At 49.1% G+C, this 19,334-nt stretch overlaps 1 pseudogene; it reads right to left on the minus strand.

The window, feature by feature from the left end:
• The window catches only part of LOC147708653 (uncharacterized), a 210,160-nt pseudogene that overhangs the window by 98,363 nt on the left and 92,463 nt on the right, over nucleotides 1–19,334 (minus strand).

Consider the following 19,334-nt stretch of genomic DNA (forward strand, 5'->3'; position numbering starts at 1 on the left):
TCCACACAACACCATTCCCTTAATGAAAAACCCTTATCAAAGTGTTTAGCAGCACCCACGTTTAAGAAGGTGAGTTTATCTACCTGATGCAATCTCATAAATTGCATGAAAAGCATGTAAATATAGAAATATGGATGTGGTTAAAATTAGTGAGCCAAAAAATATCCAATGTGTCTGAAAATCAATACTTGTTGAATTTATTTAACACCTTGGCTGCTACTTGAATTTTCCCCCTGTGCCGGACATTCCAGAACAGGGTGTGGTCGTGACGGAACCATTCCGTCATCAGCACAGCTCAGCCATGACTGATGACGGAATGGTTCCGTCACAAGCATCGAAGGCGTTAAACTTTATTTGTAGGGTGGGTAGGTGAGGGAGGAAGTGCCAGAGAATGAAATGGGGAAGCTAAAAGAAGAGTGATGTCTAACCCAGACATATGGGGAAAGAAGAGGAAATGGGAAAGAATTTGCCAGAAAAGTGGCACAGTGGAATAGTGAAGTGGGCTTAATGACAGTGTAACAAGTGAAGATAGTCTAAGGTTTAGAGGTAATATTGTTTGGTGAGAATGCTAGGAACAGCTTTGTTTAGAAGAAGGTCAAGTTAGTTATGGATTGGGAGCAGGGTGTGTGAAATAACATTTATAGTGGACACAATGTTAGAGAACATGCATGGAGGGCAACTGAAACACCCAAATACCTGGCTCCTATTCCTCCATTAAAATAATTTTTTACTTACCCATACTCTTCCAGCAATCTGATGTGGGATGCTAAAAATGGATGAAAAACTCCTCTGTCCCATGTGGTGTCTAGAAAGGCATATAGGAACCTGTAAAGAATCCAAAAATGACTTCAGCAAAGATTAAGGCCAACTCCAGCCTCCACTAATGAGGCTCATGTTCCTTCTCTGCCCACAACTTTGTATTTGAGGATATCAAATTATTAATATTTTCCTACCATTTTATAACAAAAAGATGCTTGAATATATATATATAGTGTGTGTATATCATCAAGTTATACACACACACACATACACACATATATATATATATATATATGCATATATACATTTATATATAGAAATATTTTGAAATATATTTATTTATGCCTCGGTACATGCGCGTGCAGTGGCTAGCCAAATATACACTCAGTATGGCCCTTTCTTTTGAGGAGTGTATCCTTCTGTTCAAAAGACATTTTTTGAAAACTTCCCTGGGAAATAATGAAGTCCACAAAAACGATTTTAGTCTTGCAGATTTTGATGAGTCGACATTGCATCTGGGGAATGTCAGAGGTAGTGAGCTACAGAAGCTCACTGAATCCCATGTCAGGTGTTCTCTTGCACCTGAATGTGTATTCAGAATTTGTGAAGGCAAAACAGTTACTAAAGTCTTCTGAATATGATAATCTTTCAAAAGACTACAGACTAGATACACACTGCATGGTGTGTGCATGTGTGTTTTTTTCCCTAAGATGTCTCTAGCATTCCTCTAAGACCTTGGGAGTCCAGCGACAGCTTATGAAGCTTGCAGGATTCCACAAGCTCCCTGAGTGACTGGGCCTAGGTCAGCAGAGATGGAGGAGGCTTCTTATGTACCAAGGAATAGTTATCATGCATTAAAAGTTACTCTGGCAGAGTAGTTCCATTTATTATGGCAGCTTTGGGTGCTAAGCTTCAACAATGCAATCTTGATTCTCGACCTTCCTACCAATCTAGTCTGTGACACATTTCTGGTCTGTCAATACCATGTCCTGGTCTTATCATCAAGGAGTACAAAGATTAAAATGAAGTCAGTAGATCATGGTAAGAGTGATGAAAGAGTTTGGTGCCTCTGGCAGAGGGCATCGAATTAACTGCAGATATTTCTGAAAACGTTGTATTCCAAATCTTGTATCATAAAAGGCATCATAATTCTCCTAGACTTCTTTTTAAAATATATGTAAAGGATACCATACTTCTACTTGTGAATGAAATTAAGATGGGTGCTGCCATTAAATATGCTTTTACAAAGCCGGGGAAAGTCTTATTTACTTTTGCACAGTTGAAATTTGTAAAAGCCATCAGTCTGGGTCTACTTCATTAAGAGAAAGCTTGCTTTCTGGTGGTGATGAGATAAACAGTTTAAAAGGTTTGCTTGGAATTTATAATTTATCTAGAAGATTGCGGTGTCTTTTATATTGAGACTGTGAATGGCTAGTTCAGGTGGTAATGTTGGAATCAAAAACGAAAGAAACAGCAGTGATTCACATAAAATCTTCCTCATACAATTTGGCTATGTGTGTATGGTAGTATTGCATAAACTACGCTGTCTTGAGAAATATACATTGTAAACAGTCATCTATTTAAATAATCAATTAGTAGCCTTTATTAAACTTGATGAAACAGCATTCATTTGAAGTTAACAAACCTTCGAAACGTTATTGTCAAAACTCAAAGAACATAATAATGTAATCACTGTTGGGTAAAATCCATTGAAGGGTGAGGCAGTAAGATAAGACAATGTATGATAGAGCAGATTGTTTAGTCAGTTATAGAGAGGGACAGGTGGCAAGAAATGACTGTTTTTTTTTACTACGTATTCATAGAAACCAAAAGATAAAATGTTCTGAGGCAAAGGAAATACTCAAACACATGGTGAAGGAAATGCCCAAACACATGGTGGCCTTTGGTGCCCTCTCTTACCCTTTCGCCAGAATAAGGTAGGAGGCTTCGGCTCCCTCTAATTATTGTGTCTGCGGGGAACCACTGTGGCTGCTGTGAAGGTAAAAATTGCTTTAGGCAAAACATACTTTAAGGCCCACTTTCACTTTCCACACCAAACTCCACCTCCAAGACTACAATGAAAGACTCTCATCAAACTTTTCAGTGGCACCCAAGTTTAAGTAGGACCATGATCACACACAGTTTGTTGCCAGCAACCTTGTTTCTAGTAAATCATGTGAAGAAGGAGATTACAATATTATTTTGCTGTAAAGTCATATCTTTAGCCATGGTACCCTTAAGGGTTTAAAGGCTTTAAAGAGCCACTGTGTCAGAGCAGTGTATTTGGCTAGTTTGCCTATAGACATTCCATGAGTATAAATAGACTGCAGGAAGTATTTTTCTGGCAGACAAATAATACAAGCAAATATGTTTAAAGAGAAAAAACAGCAAGGATGCATGTTCACCTTGTTAGGATGTAAGGGAGTGGACAAGTTCATAGCCAATGGAAAGAGATGGATCCTAGTAAAATATACTAATTCAAAACAACAAACGTAAATTTAAAAGATTAAAGAAAGTTACATAACTTTGCAGAGAAAGGTGAGGATTATCGTTACATGTGCAAATGATGTTTTCCTAAACATCAGCCTCCTATGCAGTGTGTGCTATTTATTGGTACTACACTGATACATCCTTATTATTTTGTGTAATTGCACTCTGATCTCACTGCCCATAGGCATGTGTTCACTAATGATGAAGAGTGTCCTGAGAGTTCTCATCTAGAGCTGATTGTAAGGTATTATACACTATTGCCAACTGCAAAGTGTGTTATGATTAGTTAATACCATCTGCTCAGAGCATAACCCATTAATTGACTACCATGTATGTGAGTGGATATGACAAGAACAGGCAATTAAGAGCTTTTACTACGGAGCATGTGGAGAATACATCTATTAACACCCTATAGGAAGGCCAAAAAAGCCAATTGCAACTGCTGGCTTCCAGACCTTCATTGAACCTGGAACACAGGCAAATAAGAATACTTAGTGTGATCATTCTACTGCCTTGGACTAGCTGAGCCAGTTTCACGATTCCAGAGATCATTCTAATAAGTATAGTAATCAAAAAATGGCCACACTATGGAACAATAGCTGAATATGAAAATCTTGAGAATTTGATACCACGCATAGAAAATGTATTTTTGGTAAGTTTAATTTCTAAGAACTCTCTTTCACTGATTATACTAAGGAATAAAAACAACCAACATTCATACAGGGTGCACAAAAAGCTCTACGTTCCTCAAATTAGCTAGACATAGATTCCCTTCAAATGTGTTGCCATGAACATCAGGCATTCACTCAATTCTGCCTCTCAGCATCAATCAATCAGTAGATTTGTGTAGCACTTCCTGTCACACGTGAAGGTATACAGGCGATGGCAGGGTCCAGTTGATTAGCCAAACATTTAGGTCTTCCGGGACTTTCAGAACTCTGGAAGAGATGGGGATGTACGGAGATAAAGGGGTAGCTCATTCCATGTTTTTGTTGCTAGGTAGAAGGAATGACAACTGCATCTGCTACGTCAGATGCGGGGGGTGAAGGTTAGAGACGGAAGTGGTGCGGAGATGTATGGTGGGCTGATGTAAGTGCTATCGATGGTTAAAGTAGACGGTCCACAGTTATGTAGGACCTTGTATGCATTAGCCAGGAGCTTTTCTGTACAGGGAGACACATTCATTCCCCTGAGGTAGGGTGTGAGAAGTTGGCCTGGTATATGATTATCACTATTCTAGTGAGCACCATGCACCAGTCCAAACGACCCTTATGGTGATTGGTTGTAAGTCAACCTTATAGACCAGCTATCCTAGTGGTAGCACGGACAAAAGCAGTCTTAGGCTAAACTCAAGAGGGCATGTGAAGCCAGCTGTTTTACTATATGCAATACCTTCAAATACCAAATGAAAGGACACCACACAAGTTATATATTACAAAATATATGTATTTATTTCTAGAATAATCCCCTATACTCTTTATGAGCACAGAAGCACAAGCGTTAAACAAAGAACACAGTATAACATTCAATAAGCTGCACAATTATGGATAGGCCAGGTGGCCACTCAAACCATATATTAAGAAAGTGGTATAAGTACCACGTCACAAACAATGAACAGGCCTAGGGCCTTGGGAATCGCTGGGCCTACACTAGACTAATGAGGGTTAGGACATAGAAGGCCCACAGGATGCGGATGCAGTGTCTATAGGCAACCGCGTTTACCATAAAAGTCAATTATGCATAAAAATCAGAAAGTGTTAGGTTTCGGAGACTTCCGACTGGACTAGAACTTAGCTACTTAAAACTAGGAAACTAGAGGTGTAAACCACTATAGGAGCACCAGAGTTATATCGTTACCTCACCCACAGGAAGCGGGTGCATAGGTGTCAAAGTGTGTCGGGTTTCGTCGTGAAGTTCTATGGAGCCTGGAGGAAAAGATTCTGCAGGCGGCCAGGAGAGAAGAGTCCGGTTGGATACAAGGGTGGATCGAAGATGAAGCGTACCTGAAAGCAAAGGGGACAGAGTCTAGGTCACTAGCCAGTGACAAGGATGGAACCAGGACGGAACCAGGCAATGACGGGTTGCAATCAGGTGCTGTCGAGTAGTTTGTCTTCGCTGCCACGTGGACCAGAAAGGATCGAGGATAACCAGCTGGTGAACACAAGCTGTCCCACAAAGGCTCTTGCTGTCGGCGGTGTCGATTCTCAAATCGGAGTCACCGAGCCTTGGCAAAGGCAACCCACGCAGGACTCGAAGATGTCTTCTTGATCGGACCGGGAAGGTCAGATCGATGGCTCCTTTTCAGGGGAGCTGGGGTCAGATTGGAGCAACCATACCAGCAGTGTAGTTTTGATGGTTCGTCGTCACAGAGGCCACTAGCCAACGGGCAAGCGACCGGACAATGCGTCGGGCAGGGAAAGTGCAAAAGGGCCCCAAGCAGCACTCGGAGAGAGTGTGGAGAGGTGATCTTTGGAGAACAGGCTGCTCGGGGCTGGGGCTTCTCAAACTCCAAAGCACAGCATCGAGGGAGCCTCGGGAGCTGCACAGGAGCACTTCGTTGACTTTTCAAGATGGCCGGCCCCACGTCTCACGTCGCCTCCACGGGTCTAAGCTTTGCTAGGACTGTGGATCGGGCTGTTGGAAGTCTGGGAGTCCAGGACTTGTCAGTCTCTGTTGTTTGAGCTCCGGCGGGAGCAATGGCAAAGGAACTCTCGATGCGCTGATGGTGCCTGCTTGCACAGGGTGGCCACTCCTTGACCACAAGGGAGATTCTTCAGTCTTCTACGTTGAGTAGGATGTCGAAGGGTCCAGAGTTTTGTTTCAAAGTTTCAGTCAGGATGATCTAGTTTGCATTGGCACAGCTCCTACCTTTATTCCAAATCAAGGGGCTGGATCACCTGCTAGGTCCCTCCTATGGGTGGGACCCAGGAAGGGGGTGGTTACACCACTTTCCCTTTGTCCAGTTTCGCACCAGAGCTGGGGCTGGAGTGCCCCAGCACCAGTTTGAACTGGACTATGCATGGGATGCCTTTGCGCCCCAGGCAGTGTCTAGTTTCCTTCAGCCCTCCCTGCCCCAATCCACTATCTCCTGTCTGGGGTGGTGTAACACCTCCCTGTGACAGGATACCATTTGTCCAGGTCTCCTCTGCCGGAGTTTCGGTCAGCAGCAGGAGGCCAGACTTGTGTCTGTGGCAGCAGCATCCATTTTGTGATGCTGAGGCTCTGGTTAGATTTAACCGTGTTTAAGCAAAGTAACATGTCTTCTCCCCCTAGAAGGGTGGAATGCTACCCCCGTCACCAGAACTGGTGAGGGGGTAGTATTCCAAAGCGTATGACACCTTACACGTCATGTTTTGATAAAGCCAATCTAAAGTTAGCAAGTAACCGCGAGGATTATAATGCACTTAAGAGTATATGGTATGGCAATATCCCAGAACAGCTAAGGGAGTTGGTCCTGAAAGCTGAAGACAGGCTCAGCTCATGCTAGAGCACCATCTCACAAAAAACCAAGCACTCTGCCTCAAGGATTGTTAAGGCCTGCCATAGGAGTGACTTATAGGTGTATATGTGTTCAGATATAGGTTTAGATATAGGTATACTATATCTAAGCAAGGGGTGATTACACCACCTTGCCCCAGCTGAGTGATCAGCCAGTTGTGTCAGATTGGATAGCCAGCCAGGGGTGGCAAAAGATATGCTGCAGCCCCTGGTAGGCCTTGCATACACCTATGCCCTGGGTACCTATAGTACACTGTACAGGGGCTGATAAGGTGATCCAATACCCAATTGGTTATGTACCTAAAGTACATGGTTGTGAATTTAGAGAGAGAACAGGCTGTGGGTCTGATTGGCAGGCCCACAGTCACATTAAGTCGAAAACCAGTGAAGCAAAAAGCAAAAAATGGGGTGACCTTAGGAAAGCAGACCCTACTCTCCTACATAGGGGGTGATGTGAATTAGTCTAGGGAGTTCCAGGGCGAGTCTGGCTGCTGTGTTCTGTATTGTCTGTAGTCAGTTCGTAGGCGTGGTCAGTGGGGGTCCGAGTTAAGAGGGCCACCAAGATGCGTCCAAGGGAGCGCTTTTGTTTCTGAAGTGCAGTACCTCTGTCTTGTCTGTGTTGAGTTTCAGGCAGTTGTCCCTAATGCAGTTGGCAACGTCTGTAATGCAGATGATTTTCTTTGTTTCGAAGGTGAGGGTAGATTGACTTTTTGCATTCTTCTGGTGAGGAGAGGCGATCTATCTGAGAGCAGCTCCTTGGATGCCTCTGTTGTGCAGCCTTGTGATGAGTGTGGGGTGGGAGCCATATCAAAGGCTGCCAAGAGGTCTATGAGGATCAGAGCCACAGTCTCTCCGCAGTCGTGTAGGTCTTGGATGTCGTTGGTAGCTGCCATGAGGACTGCCTTGGTGTTGTGGTTGCTGCGGAATCCAGATTGAGAGGAATCGGGTAGGAGGTTCTGTTCCAGTTATGAGGAGAGTTATTGGTTGATGACTTTTTCCAAGACTTTGGCCGGGAATGGAAGCAGGGAGATCGGTTGTCAGTTCTGGAATTGACTGGGATCTGCTAATGGTTTCTTTAGTAGGGGGTTGACTTTTGCCGGTTTCCAGTCTTTGAGGCAGGTGGCTGTTGCTATTGAGATGTTGAACAAGGCAATGAGAAGGTGGCTAATTTCATTACAAGACCGGATGCTACCATTATGCAATAACCTTTTTGTTGCAGCCCCAACATTCAGCCCTTTAAAGAACAATTATACTTCATAAAGCAATAGAATGTCCAGACAATATGCATTTCCAGAGTCATTATCCTCTTTTATTCGCTGCTTCATTACAGATAAGTACTGCTGTGTTTTGTCCTTGGTAGGTCACTCCCCACACCGCACAGCACCGCCTGTGCGCCCTTGCCTTAGCCCAGCTGCTGCTGTCTGGGATTCAAGGCCCTCCCAACTCTTGCCCCTGTTTCTGGTATTTTTATTTTCATTGTCAATTGCATTTTTTGTCAGCTCACTGTGTGTTTTTCCCTTGTGCCATCTTCCCAGCTGTGCCATTACTGTGTCCCTTTTCCTTTTGGTATCCCTGCCGTTCTTCTCCCCAGTTCCTGCCGCTGCGTCCACTGCGGCCCGCCCCCCTGCTCTCCCATTCGCCCGCTCCCACCTCCCAGTTGCTCCTTCCTCCCACCTCTCCTTATGGCGGCTGCGTGCAGCGGGCATGCCACTGGCGCGCCAAAGGCAAGCCCATCTGCGTCTGTCCATGCCTGGACCGCGCCCAGCACCAGAACCCCTGGCCCCCATGAGTCTCAACACCGCTACAACGCCAACCTAGCTCTAGGACACCCCCGCGCCGCACGGCCACCAGCTGCTGCGTGTGCTCCCCGCCCTTACTGCCCCGCTGCTCGGCTGCCGCCCGTGACCACGCCCCCTCCATCTTGCTGCGTGGTCCGCGCTCGCCGCCTCTCTCCCTGTGCCCCTTGTGTGCATTTACTGTAATATCGCCCTAGAAAGTACTGTTTCTGTCCTTGTTGTTGCCCGTTTTACTGTCTGTATTTAGCATTGAATAACGTCTGTTGCCGTTTTTTTTCCCGCTGTTTCACCAGTCTTGCCGCCTGTAACCGCCCCCGTCTTCCCTCCCCGCTTCCCGCCACCACCGCAGACCCCGCCCCTTTTTTCTTTCTGTTCCCTCCCCGCTCCCGCCTCCCAGCTGCCCCGCCAACCCGCGCACTTCGCCATATATGGCGACCGTGCGAACGCGCAGCGGTCACGCGCAGCGGGCGCGCCGATTGTGCGCGGAAGGCGCGCCAAAGGTAAGCCCGTCTACGCCCGTCCGCGCCTGGACCGCGCCCAGTGCCAGGACCCCTGGCCCCCGAGGACCCCGTCCGACCCGCCTGACGTACACCGCCGCCACCCTCATCGCACTCAACACCGGCCGAGTCCCGGGATGCTACCAAGCCACATCACGACGCTCCCACGGACCCTTCAGCTGCAACACCTGCAAGTTCACCTGCATCCGGACCTGCCCGACACCAGCACCTGCCAAGCCGAACACCAGCAGCAACCACCTCAAGTGCATCCTGCTCAACACCCGCTCCGTCCACAGACAAGCCATCGAACTCTGGAACCTCCTAGACGCCACAGCCCCTGACGTTGCCTTCATCACGGAGACCTGGATGAACGCCTCCTCAGCGCCCGACATCGCCATTGCCATCCCAGAGGGATACAAGATCACCCGGAGGGACCGCAATGCCAACCAGGTGGGAGGAGGCATCGCCATCATCCACAGGAACACCATCCGCATCACGACCAGCACCGACAACGCCCCACCCTCCGCCGAACACCTGCATTTCCAGATCCACACCGACCCGAAGACCACCCTCATAGGCACCCTGATCTACCGACCTACGGGACCACGCACTCAATTCAGCGAGGACATCGCCGACCTCATCAGCCCGCATGCCCTCCCCTCAGCTGACTACATCCTCCTGGGGGACTTCAACTTCCACCTGGAGAACAACAACGACCGCAACACCACCACCCTGCTCGACAACCTCGCCAACCTTGGACTCAAGCAACTGGTGAGCACCCCCACCCACCTCGCCGGACACACACTCGATGCCATCTTCTCATCCAGCAAAGACATCGACTTCAGCCACGCCACAGAACTCCACTGGACGGACCACAGATGCATCCACTTCACCTTCAGAAGAACGACGATCCACCACCACCAGCAACTGGTTGCTCGAAGAGGCTGGAACAAGATCACAGCCGACCAGCTCGCCGCTTCCCTGAGCCAGCTCCCTCCGGCCAGCTCAGCGAACCCCAGCCAGGCCGCTGACAACCTCACGAAGTGGATCAGCAACTGCGCAGATGAACTCCTCCCTCTGAGGACCCCGCCCAGCAGACCCGGCAACAAGAAAGCCCCATGGTTCACCGACGAACTCAAGAGCTCCAAGAAGAACTGCCGAGCCCTCGAGAAAGTCTGGAGAAAGGAACCCACACCGGACAACAGGACCACCCTCAAGCTCGCCACCCGGAAACACCACCAACTGATCCGCACCGCCAAGAAAACGGCTTTCAAGAACCGACTGGACAACAACGCACACAACTGCAAGGAACTCTTCAACATCGTGAAAGAGCTCTCCAACCCCAATGCCAGAAACAACGACATCACCCCATCGCAAGACCTCTGCAACTCCCTCGCCTCCTACTTCCACAACAAGATCGCAGACATACACAACAGCTTCAGCACCCATCCGACCCACGCCACGACCACAGCAAGGCCGCCCACCACCATCCTCCGAGCCTGGACCCCGACCAGCACCGAAGACACCATCCGCGTGATGAACTCCGTCCACTCCGGATCTCCGACCGACCCCTGCCCCCACCACGTCTTCAACAAGGCTGACGCCGTCATCGCACCCCACCTGCGGGACATTATCAACACCTCATTCGACACCGCCACCTTCCCCGAGAGCTGGAAGCACGCCGAACTCAGCGCTCTACTCAAGAAACCTACGGCAGACCCCACCGAACTCAAGAATTACCGCCCCATCTCTCTACTCCCGTTTCCAGCCAAAGTCATCGAGAAGACCGTCAACAAACAGCTGGCCACCTTTCTCGAGACGAATGGATCCCTCGACCCATCGCAGTCCGGATTCCGTGCCAACCACAGCACCGAGACCGCCCTCATCGCCGCCACCGACGACATCCGAGCCCTGATGGACAACGGAGAAACAGCGGCCCTCATCCTCCTAAACCTCTCCGCGGCTTTCGACACGGTCTGCCACCGCACCCTAGTACAGCGCCTCTGCAACGTCGGAATCCAGGAGAAAGCACTGGAATGGATCGCCTCCTTCCTCGACGGAAGAACACAGAGGGTCCGCCTACCACCGTACAAGTCAGAGGCCACCAAAGTCATCTGCGGCGTCCCTCAAGGATCCTCGCTGAGCCCGACACTCTTCAACGTCTACATGAGCCCCCTCGCGGCCATCGCACGCCAACACAACCTCAACATAATCTCCTACGCCGACGACACCCAGCTGATCCTCTCCCTGACCAACGACCCCGTCGCCGCCAGAGCCAACCTGCACGAAGGGATGAAAGAGGTAGCCGAGTGGATGACGACGAGCCGCCTGAAACTGAACTCAGACAAGACGGAGGTCCTCATCCTGGGACGACTCCTGGTGGCCCCCCGCCCTGGGCACCGCACCCAAGCCAACGAACCACGCACGCAACCTGGGCTTCATCCTGGACTCCTCCCTCTCCATGACCAAGCAAGTCAACGCCGTCTCCTCGTCGTGCTTCAACATCCTGCGCATGCTTCGGAAGATCTTCTGGTGGATCCCCACGGAGACCAGGAAGACCGTCACCCAGGCCCTCGTCACCAGCCGACTGGACTACGGCAACGCACTCTACGCCGGAACCACCGCCAAGCTCCAGAAGAGACTCCAGCGGATACAGAACGCCTCAGCCAGACTCATCCTCGACATCCCACGGAACAGCCACATCTCCGGACACCTGAGAGACCTGCACTGGCTCCCCGTCAACAAAAGAATCACCTTCCGGCTCCTCACCCACGCACACAAAGCCCTACACGATCAAGGCCCGAGCTACCTCAACAACCGAATCAACTTCTACGCTCCCAAACGCCACATCCGATCTGCCAGCCGCGCCCTCGCCGCCGTCCCACGCATCCGCAGAGCCACCACAGGAGGAAGGTCCTTCTCCTACCTGGCCGCCAAGACCTGGAACTCCCTCCCTGCCGACCTACGCCTGACCCAAGACCACCTCTCCTTCAGGAAGAAGCACAAGACCTGGCTGTTCGAGCAGTAACGGCACCCCCCCCCCCACACCGCCTCGAGACCCTACGGGTAGGTAGTGCGCTCTATAAATGTCTATGATTGATTGATTGAACCCTATCCATGCACTCAACACCGGACAAGAACTCACATACTGCCTGGCCACCCCAAAGCGCATCCAAGGACCCTTTTCCTGCCGGAACTGCAGCTTCACCAGCACAAGACCTGCCAACCAACCCACCAGGAAAGAACCCAACTACCTCAGATGCATTCTTCTCAACACTCGCTCCGCTCGCAAACACACCGTTGTACTCTGGGACCTTCTCAACTCAACCTCCCCAGATGTCACCTTCCTGGCGGAGACCTGGCTGAACCCCTCCTCGGCACCCGACATCGCTATCGCTATCCCGGAAGGCTATAAAATCTCCCGCAGGGACCTCACCAATGGAGTAGGAGGAGGAATCGCCATCGTCCACAGGAACACCCTCAGAGTTTCAACCAGCAGCGACGACATCCTCAACATCGCCGAACACCTACACTTCCAGATCCACACCGACCCCAACACCACCCTCAGAGGAACCCTCATCTACAGACCCCCTAGACCCCGACCACAGTTCAGTGACTCCATCGCCAACTTCATCAGCTCACTCCCGCTCGCCTCCATGGACTACATCCTCCTTGAGGACCTGAACTTCTACTTCGAGAACAACGACAACAACTCCACCTTCCTGATCGACAACCTAGCCAACCTTGGACTCAGACAACTCATCACTACACCCATTCACTCCGCCGGCCACACGCTTGACCCCATCTTCTCCACAAACCCCCACGTCTCCTTTAACCACAGCACCAAACTCCACTGGATCGTCCATCGCTGCATCCACTTCACCTTCCGGAAACCCACCACCGCACCCAACTGATGCCTCGCCGCTGCTGGAACAAAGACAACGAAGACCAGCTAACCATCACCCTTGCCCAAAGCCCACCCACCGACCACACCGATGCCGACATCGCCGCCCACAATCTCAGACAGTGGATCGACGACTGAGCCATCAGCCTCGCCCAGGTCAAGAAATCCTCCAACAGTCACAACAGCAAGAAAGCCAGCTGGTTCACTGTAGACCTCCAAGCAAACCTACCGAAAGCTGGAGAAGAAGTGGCTCCGTGAACGAACACCAGACAGCTACGCAGTCCACAAGAACGCAACCCACAGACACCATCACCTCATCAGATCCGCCAAAAAGGCCTCCTTCAAAGACCGCCTAGACAACAACGCACATAACAGCAAAGAGCTCTTCAACATCGTGAAGGAACTCTCCAACCCCAGCTCCAACACCAACGACATCCCACCTTCGCAAAACTTGTGCAACTCGCTCACCACCTTCTTCCATTGCAAGATCGCAGACATCCACGACAGCTCCAATGCCATGACCGCCCCGACAACCACTGAGACCGCCGACCCCACGACTAAAATTCACACCTATTCCCCGCTCTCCTGGACCTGCATCAACGATGACAACACCATCAAGATCATGAACACTGTCCACTCCAGATGTCCATCAGACCCATGCCCACACCACATCTTCAACAAAGCCAGCACCACCATCGCACCCCACCTCCGGAATTCCATCAACATATCTTTCGAGACAGCAACCAGGGCCCTCATCCTCCTGGACCTGTCAGCCACCTTTGACACGGTCTGCCACCGCACACTATGAACATGCCTCCACGATGCCGGGATCCAAGATAAGGCCCTGGACTAGACGACCTCCTTCCTCTCCAGTAGGACACAGAGCGCCCGCCTCCCCCCCTTTCGGCTCCAAAGCCCCCGAGACCATCTGCTGTGTACCACAGGGCTCATCCCTCTTTCCTACGCTGTTCAACATCTACATGGCACCGCTCGCCCACGTCGTCCCACTGCATGACCTCAACATCATCTCCAACGCCGACGACACCCAGCTGATCCTCTCCATCACCAAGGACCCCCACACCCCCAAAACCAACCTCCACGAAGTAATGAAGGCCGTTGCCGAATCGATGAGGAACAGCCGACTTAAGCTGAACTCTGACAAGACGTAGGTCCTCATCCTCGGATCCACCCCTTCAGCCTGGAACGATTCCTGGTGGCCAACCACATTGGGAACAGCTCCAACACCCACCACCACGCACGCAACCTGGGGGTCATCCTCGACTCCACCCTCCCCATGACCAAGCAGGTCAACGTCGTCTTTTCCTCCTGCTTCAACACCCTCTGCATGCTTCGCAGGGTCTACAAGTGGATCCCCACTGAAACGAGAAGAACGGTCACCCAAGTCCTCATCAGCAGCAGGTTAGACTACGGAAACGCCCTCTACGCAGGAGCCTCGGCAAAACTCCTGAAACGGCTCCAACGCATCCAGAAAGCCTCTGCACGCCTGGTCCTCGACATCCCTCGCCTCAGCCACATCACATCCCACCTGAGAGACCTGCACCGGCTCCCTGTCAAGAAGAAGATAACCTTCAAGCTCCTCACCCACACACACAAGGCACTCCACAACACCGGACCAGCGTACCTCAACAGCGAACTCAGCTTCTACACCGCCAGCTCCTCTCCGCTGACCTCGCCCTCGCCACAGTCCCCCACATCTGAAGAGCGACCTCAGGTGGCAAATCATTCTCCCACCTTGCCGCCATGACCTGAAACACCCTACCCACCCACCTACGGCAGACCCAAGACCTGCTGACCTTCAGAAGACTCCTCAAAACCTGGCTTTTCGAGCAGTAGCTGCATTTCCCTCCCCCAGCGTCTTGAGACCCTCACAGGTAAGTAGTGGGCTTTACAAATGCCATGATTGATTGATTGTTGCTATGTATTGATTGCTGTTAAAGATCATATCTAGTCTTTAGTCATAGCTTGGGACTGCCCTTCCAATTTATAGTTTAGCCTGGTAAGATTTAAGGGAATTTAGTTTAACCACTGTGTAATATTGTGTCAATAGTTGTTTGACTTGTGTCAATACCTGCTTGAAAGACCGCTGGTCATTTGGCTGAGCATATTCGTGTAACACGAGGGCCCAGCATGCAACATCCGGCCTCTTGGTCCCTGATCGGCTTCTTTGCCCATAGCCAGACTGCTTCTATTTCAGTGCCGGTTTTCGAGCTGTAACACCACTTGCTCCTCAGTGCGATCACTGGGCCACAGCAATCTCACACTTTCACTTTCCCCTGTTTTGGGAAGGGGGCAATTGCAGAAGCTTCGTGTCTGTGATCAGGCAAGTATTTGAATGTAAAAGATGACTAGAAAACCTCAATTGGAGATTTCAGGCAGGTTGCCTGGCAGAAAAGTATAGTATGGTGAGTGGCGTATTTTCGTATAACTCAATAAAGGCGTCTCTCTTCCGCGTTCGTCTAGCTTCCTGCTAGACGAACGCGGAAGAGAGATGCCTTGCTGAGACGCGACCGGTCTTCGCGATGGCGATGGAACTTATCATGGCTCCTGCAGTCCTTTATTAAATAACAGACCACTGGGTGACTAAAGAATAGTGAAGTACAAGAATACAAAAGAATAATTTTCACTTCCATGATCACAGGCTTTTAAGGACCAATGACAAAGGAATTTTACGGTTTTTATTGAGTTATACGAAAATACGCCACTCACCATACTATACTTTTCTGCCTTGAAAAAGCCCGTGGAGGGCGAAACGCGCGTCGGCTGTGACGATGTGGCAAGAAAATAATCAATAAATAAGAACGTTAAGAACCGATGGACTCTGTGCTATCTAAATACCTGTGTGGACTGGAAAAGAATTGAAGTACTGAACTGACTGTATTGGATAATAGTTACGAGTAGGGATGTGCACTGGTTAAATTGTTTCTATCTATGGTTCATGAAATTCTGCTACACTTGCTGTGGGTAGAGGATCGTGACGGAAAGTGCTTAAGGGTGAATAAGCATCCTATCAGTTGGGCACTCCTAAATTGAGTATCTCTGCATGACTGGACAATTGAATACCATGGGACAAATATAAAACTGATGTGCAGATCACAGTAGCAAATTCACCCTGGCTTTTTGTATGTGTATATCTAAGCTATTCTGGACTGGGAGGGTCCAACAACCTAGAACAAAGTCAATTGCAAAAAACACAGTTGATGGACAGAATGCAGAACAATGTCTTACATTCACCCCAGTACAAAAATCTGGGCCTAAATCCATCGTTTTTTTGCACTCCACACCACCCTAGGTTAGACAATGGCTATATGCAAATCAGCCTTGACCCTGTGCCTCATGGGAACAGTCCAGCCCAAACTACCAAGCCATGTCTATCCTAGACCGGAATCAAGCATCCAAGGACCGGTTTCTGGCTATCAGCCTTCTTCAGCCTGGATAGCTTGACTCCAGTGATGTGGAGAGCCTGGGACTCACGTCTGAGCATACCCAGCCCACTCGGGGTGAAAATTGCAAAAAACACAGTTGATGGACAGAATGCAGAACAATGTCTTACATTCACCCCAGTACAAAGATCTGGGCCTAAATCCATCGTTTTTTTGCACTCCACACCACCCTAGGTCAGACAATGGCTATATGCAAATCATCCTTGACCCTGTGCCTCATGGGAACAGTCCAGCCCGAACTACCAAGCCATGTCTTTCCTAGACCGGAATCAAGCATCCAAGGACCGGTTTCTGGCTATCAGCCTTCTTCAGCCTGGATAGCTTGACTCCAGTGATGTGAAGAGCCCCAGCCCACTCGGGGTGAAAACTGCAAAACACACAGTTGATGGACAGAATGCAGAACAATGTCTTACATTCACCCCAGTACAAAGATCTGGGCCTAAATCCATCGTTTTTTTTGCACTCCACACCACCCTAGGTCAGACAATGGCTTATGCAAATCAGCCTTGACCCTATGCCTCATGGGAACAGTCCAGCCCGAACTACCAAGCCATGTCTTTCCTAGACCGGAATCAAGCATCCAAGGACTGGTTTCTGGCTATCAGCCATCTTCAGCCTGGATAGCTTGACTCCAGTGATGTGAGGAGCCTGGTACTCACGTCTGAGCATACGCAGCCCACTCGGGGTGAAAATTGCAAAAAACACAGTTGATGGACAGAATGCAGAACAATGTCTTACATTCACCCCAGTACAAAGATCTGGGCCTAAATCCATTGTTTTTTTGCACTCCACACCCCCCTAAGTCAAACAATGGCTATATGCAAATCAGCCTTGACCCTGTGCCTCATGGGAACAGTCCAGCCCGAACTACCAAGCCATGTCTTTCCTAGACCGGAATCAAGCATCCAAGGACTGGTTTCTGGCTATCAGCCATCTTCAGCCTGGATAGCTTGACTCCAGTGATGTGGAGAGCCTGGGACTCACGTCTGAGCATACCCAGCCCACTCGAGGTGAAAATTGCAAAAAGACAGTTGATGGACAGAATGCAGAACAATGTCTTACATTCACACCAGTACAAAGATCTGGGCCTAAATCCATAGTTTTTTGCACTCCACACCACCCTAGGTCAGACAATGGCTACATGCCTCATGGGAACAGTCCAGCCCAAACTACCAAGCCATGTCTTTCCTAGACCGGAATCAAGCATCCAAGGACCGGTTTCTGGCTATCAGCCTTCTTCAGCCTGGATAAATTGACTCCAGTGATGTGGAGAGCCTGGGACTCACGTCTGAGCATACCCAGCCCACTCGAGGTGAAAATTGCAAAAAACACAGTTGATAGACAGAATGCAGAACAATGTCTTACATTCACCCCAGTACAAAGATCTGGGCCTAAGTCCATCGTTATTTTGCACTCCACACCACCCCAGGTCAGACAATGGCTATATGCAAATCAGCCTTGACCCTGTGCCTCATGGGAACAGTCCAGCCCGAACTACCAAGCCATGTCTTTCCTAGACCGGAATCAAGCATCCAAGGACCGGTTTCTGGCTATCAGCCTTCTTCAGCCTGGATAGCTTGACTCCAGTGATGTGGAGAGCCTGGGACTCACGTCTGAGCATACCCAGCCCACTCGGGGTGAAAATTGCAAAAAACACAGTTGATGGACAGAATGCAGAACAATGTCTTGGCATTCCTTGGCTTGACTTTGTATTATAGGAGGTTTGTGAAGGGGTATGGATTCATTTTGGTACCTCTTACAGAACTCACCTCCTAGAAAATTCCCCAGAAAGTAAACTCGACAGTTAGCTCTCAAAAGGCTTTTGACACCCTGAAAGAGGCAATGTGCTCAGCACCAATTCTCAAAACTCCAGGCTACACCAAGCAGTTCATTGTGGCGACTGATGCCTCTGAGCTAGGGATAGGAGCAGTTCTATCCCAGACCAACGATGATGGCCAACACCAGCCTGTTGCTTTTATTAGCAGAAGGTTACTCATCAAGGAGCAGCTTTGAAGTGTCATTGAGAGAGAGGCCTATGCTCTGGTTTAGTACCTAAAGAAGTTGAGACCATCCTGTTTGGCTCTCACTTCACAGTTCAAACTGACCACAGACCTCTCAAATGACTAATGCAAATGAAAGATGAGAATCCGAAACTTTTGAGGTAGTCCATCTTCCTACAAGGAACAGACTTTACAGTTGAACACTGACCTGGGACTGCCCATTCCAATGCAGATGGACTTTCCAGGTTCTTCCACTCATTAAATTAAAATGAAATGTATAAAGCGCCACAATCACCTAGGGGTATCTAGGCGCTAGCAGACATGGACAGGCTAAAAATCTGGAAGATATCAAAATTATTTTATAAATAGCCAAGGTTTTAGATTCTGCCTAAATGCCAGTAGATCTGTCTTACATTTTAGTTTAGTCGGGAGTGAGTTCCACAGCCTTACTGTGCATGAGATGAATCTGCTACCATCCCAGTTGGCTTTTTTAAATCTGTGGATTACAAGGTTTCTACTGACAGATGAGCATAGGGGGCGTGCTGGGATATGGTGTTGAAAATGCTGTATCAAATATTGAGGGCCAACACCTTGTTGTGACTTGAAGGCAATACAGAGTGTCTTAAACTCGATTTGTTTACCTATTAGGAGCCAGTCTAATTGGATTAATGCTTGAGATGTGGATTTATATTTCAGGATGCCTAGCAGTAATCGTGCAGCGGCATTCTGCAGCGTTTGTAACTTATGTAAAAATTGATTTTGAATGATAATAACAAGCTTGTTGCAGTAGTCTACTTTGGATGAAATAAGAGTCGTAACAAATATCTTTTGAAAGCTCAATGGAATGAAAGGCAACACTTTCCTTAGAGTTTTCAAAATGAAAAAAGACAAGGAAGTAATGTGATTGGTTTGTCCCTCAAAAGATAGCT

This window comes from Lissotriton vulgaris, chromosome 6 (assembly GCF_964263255.1).
Source record: "Lissotriton vulgaris chromosome 6, aLisVul1.2, whole genome shotgun sequence".
Taxonomy (NCBI): domain Eukaryota; kingdom Metazoa; phylum Chordata; class Amphibia; order Caudata; family Salamandridae; genus Lissotriton; species Lissotriton vulgaris.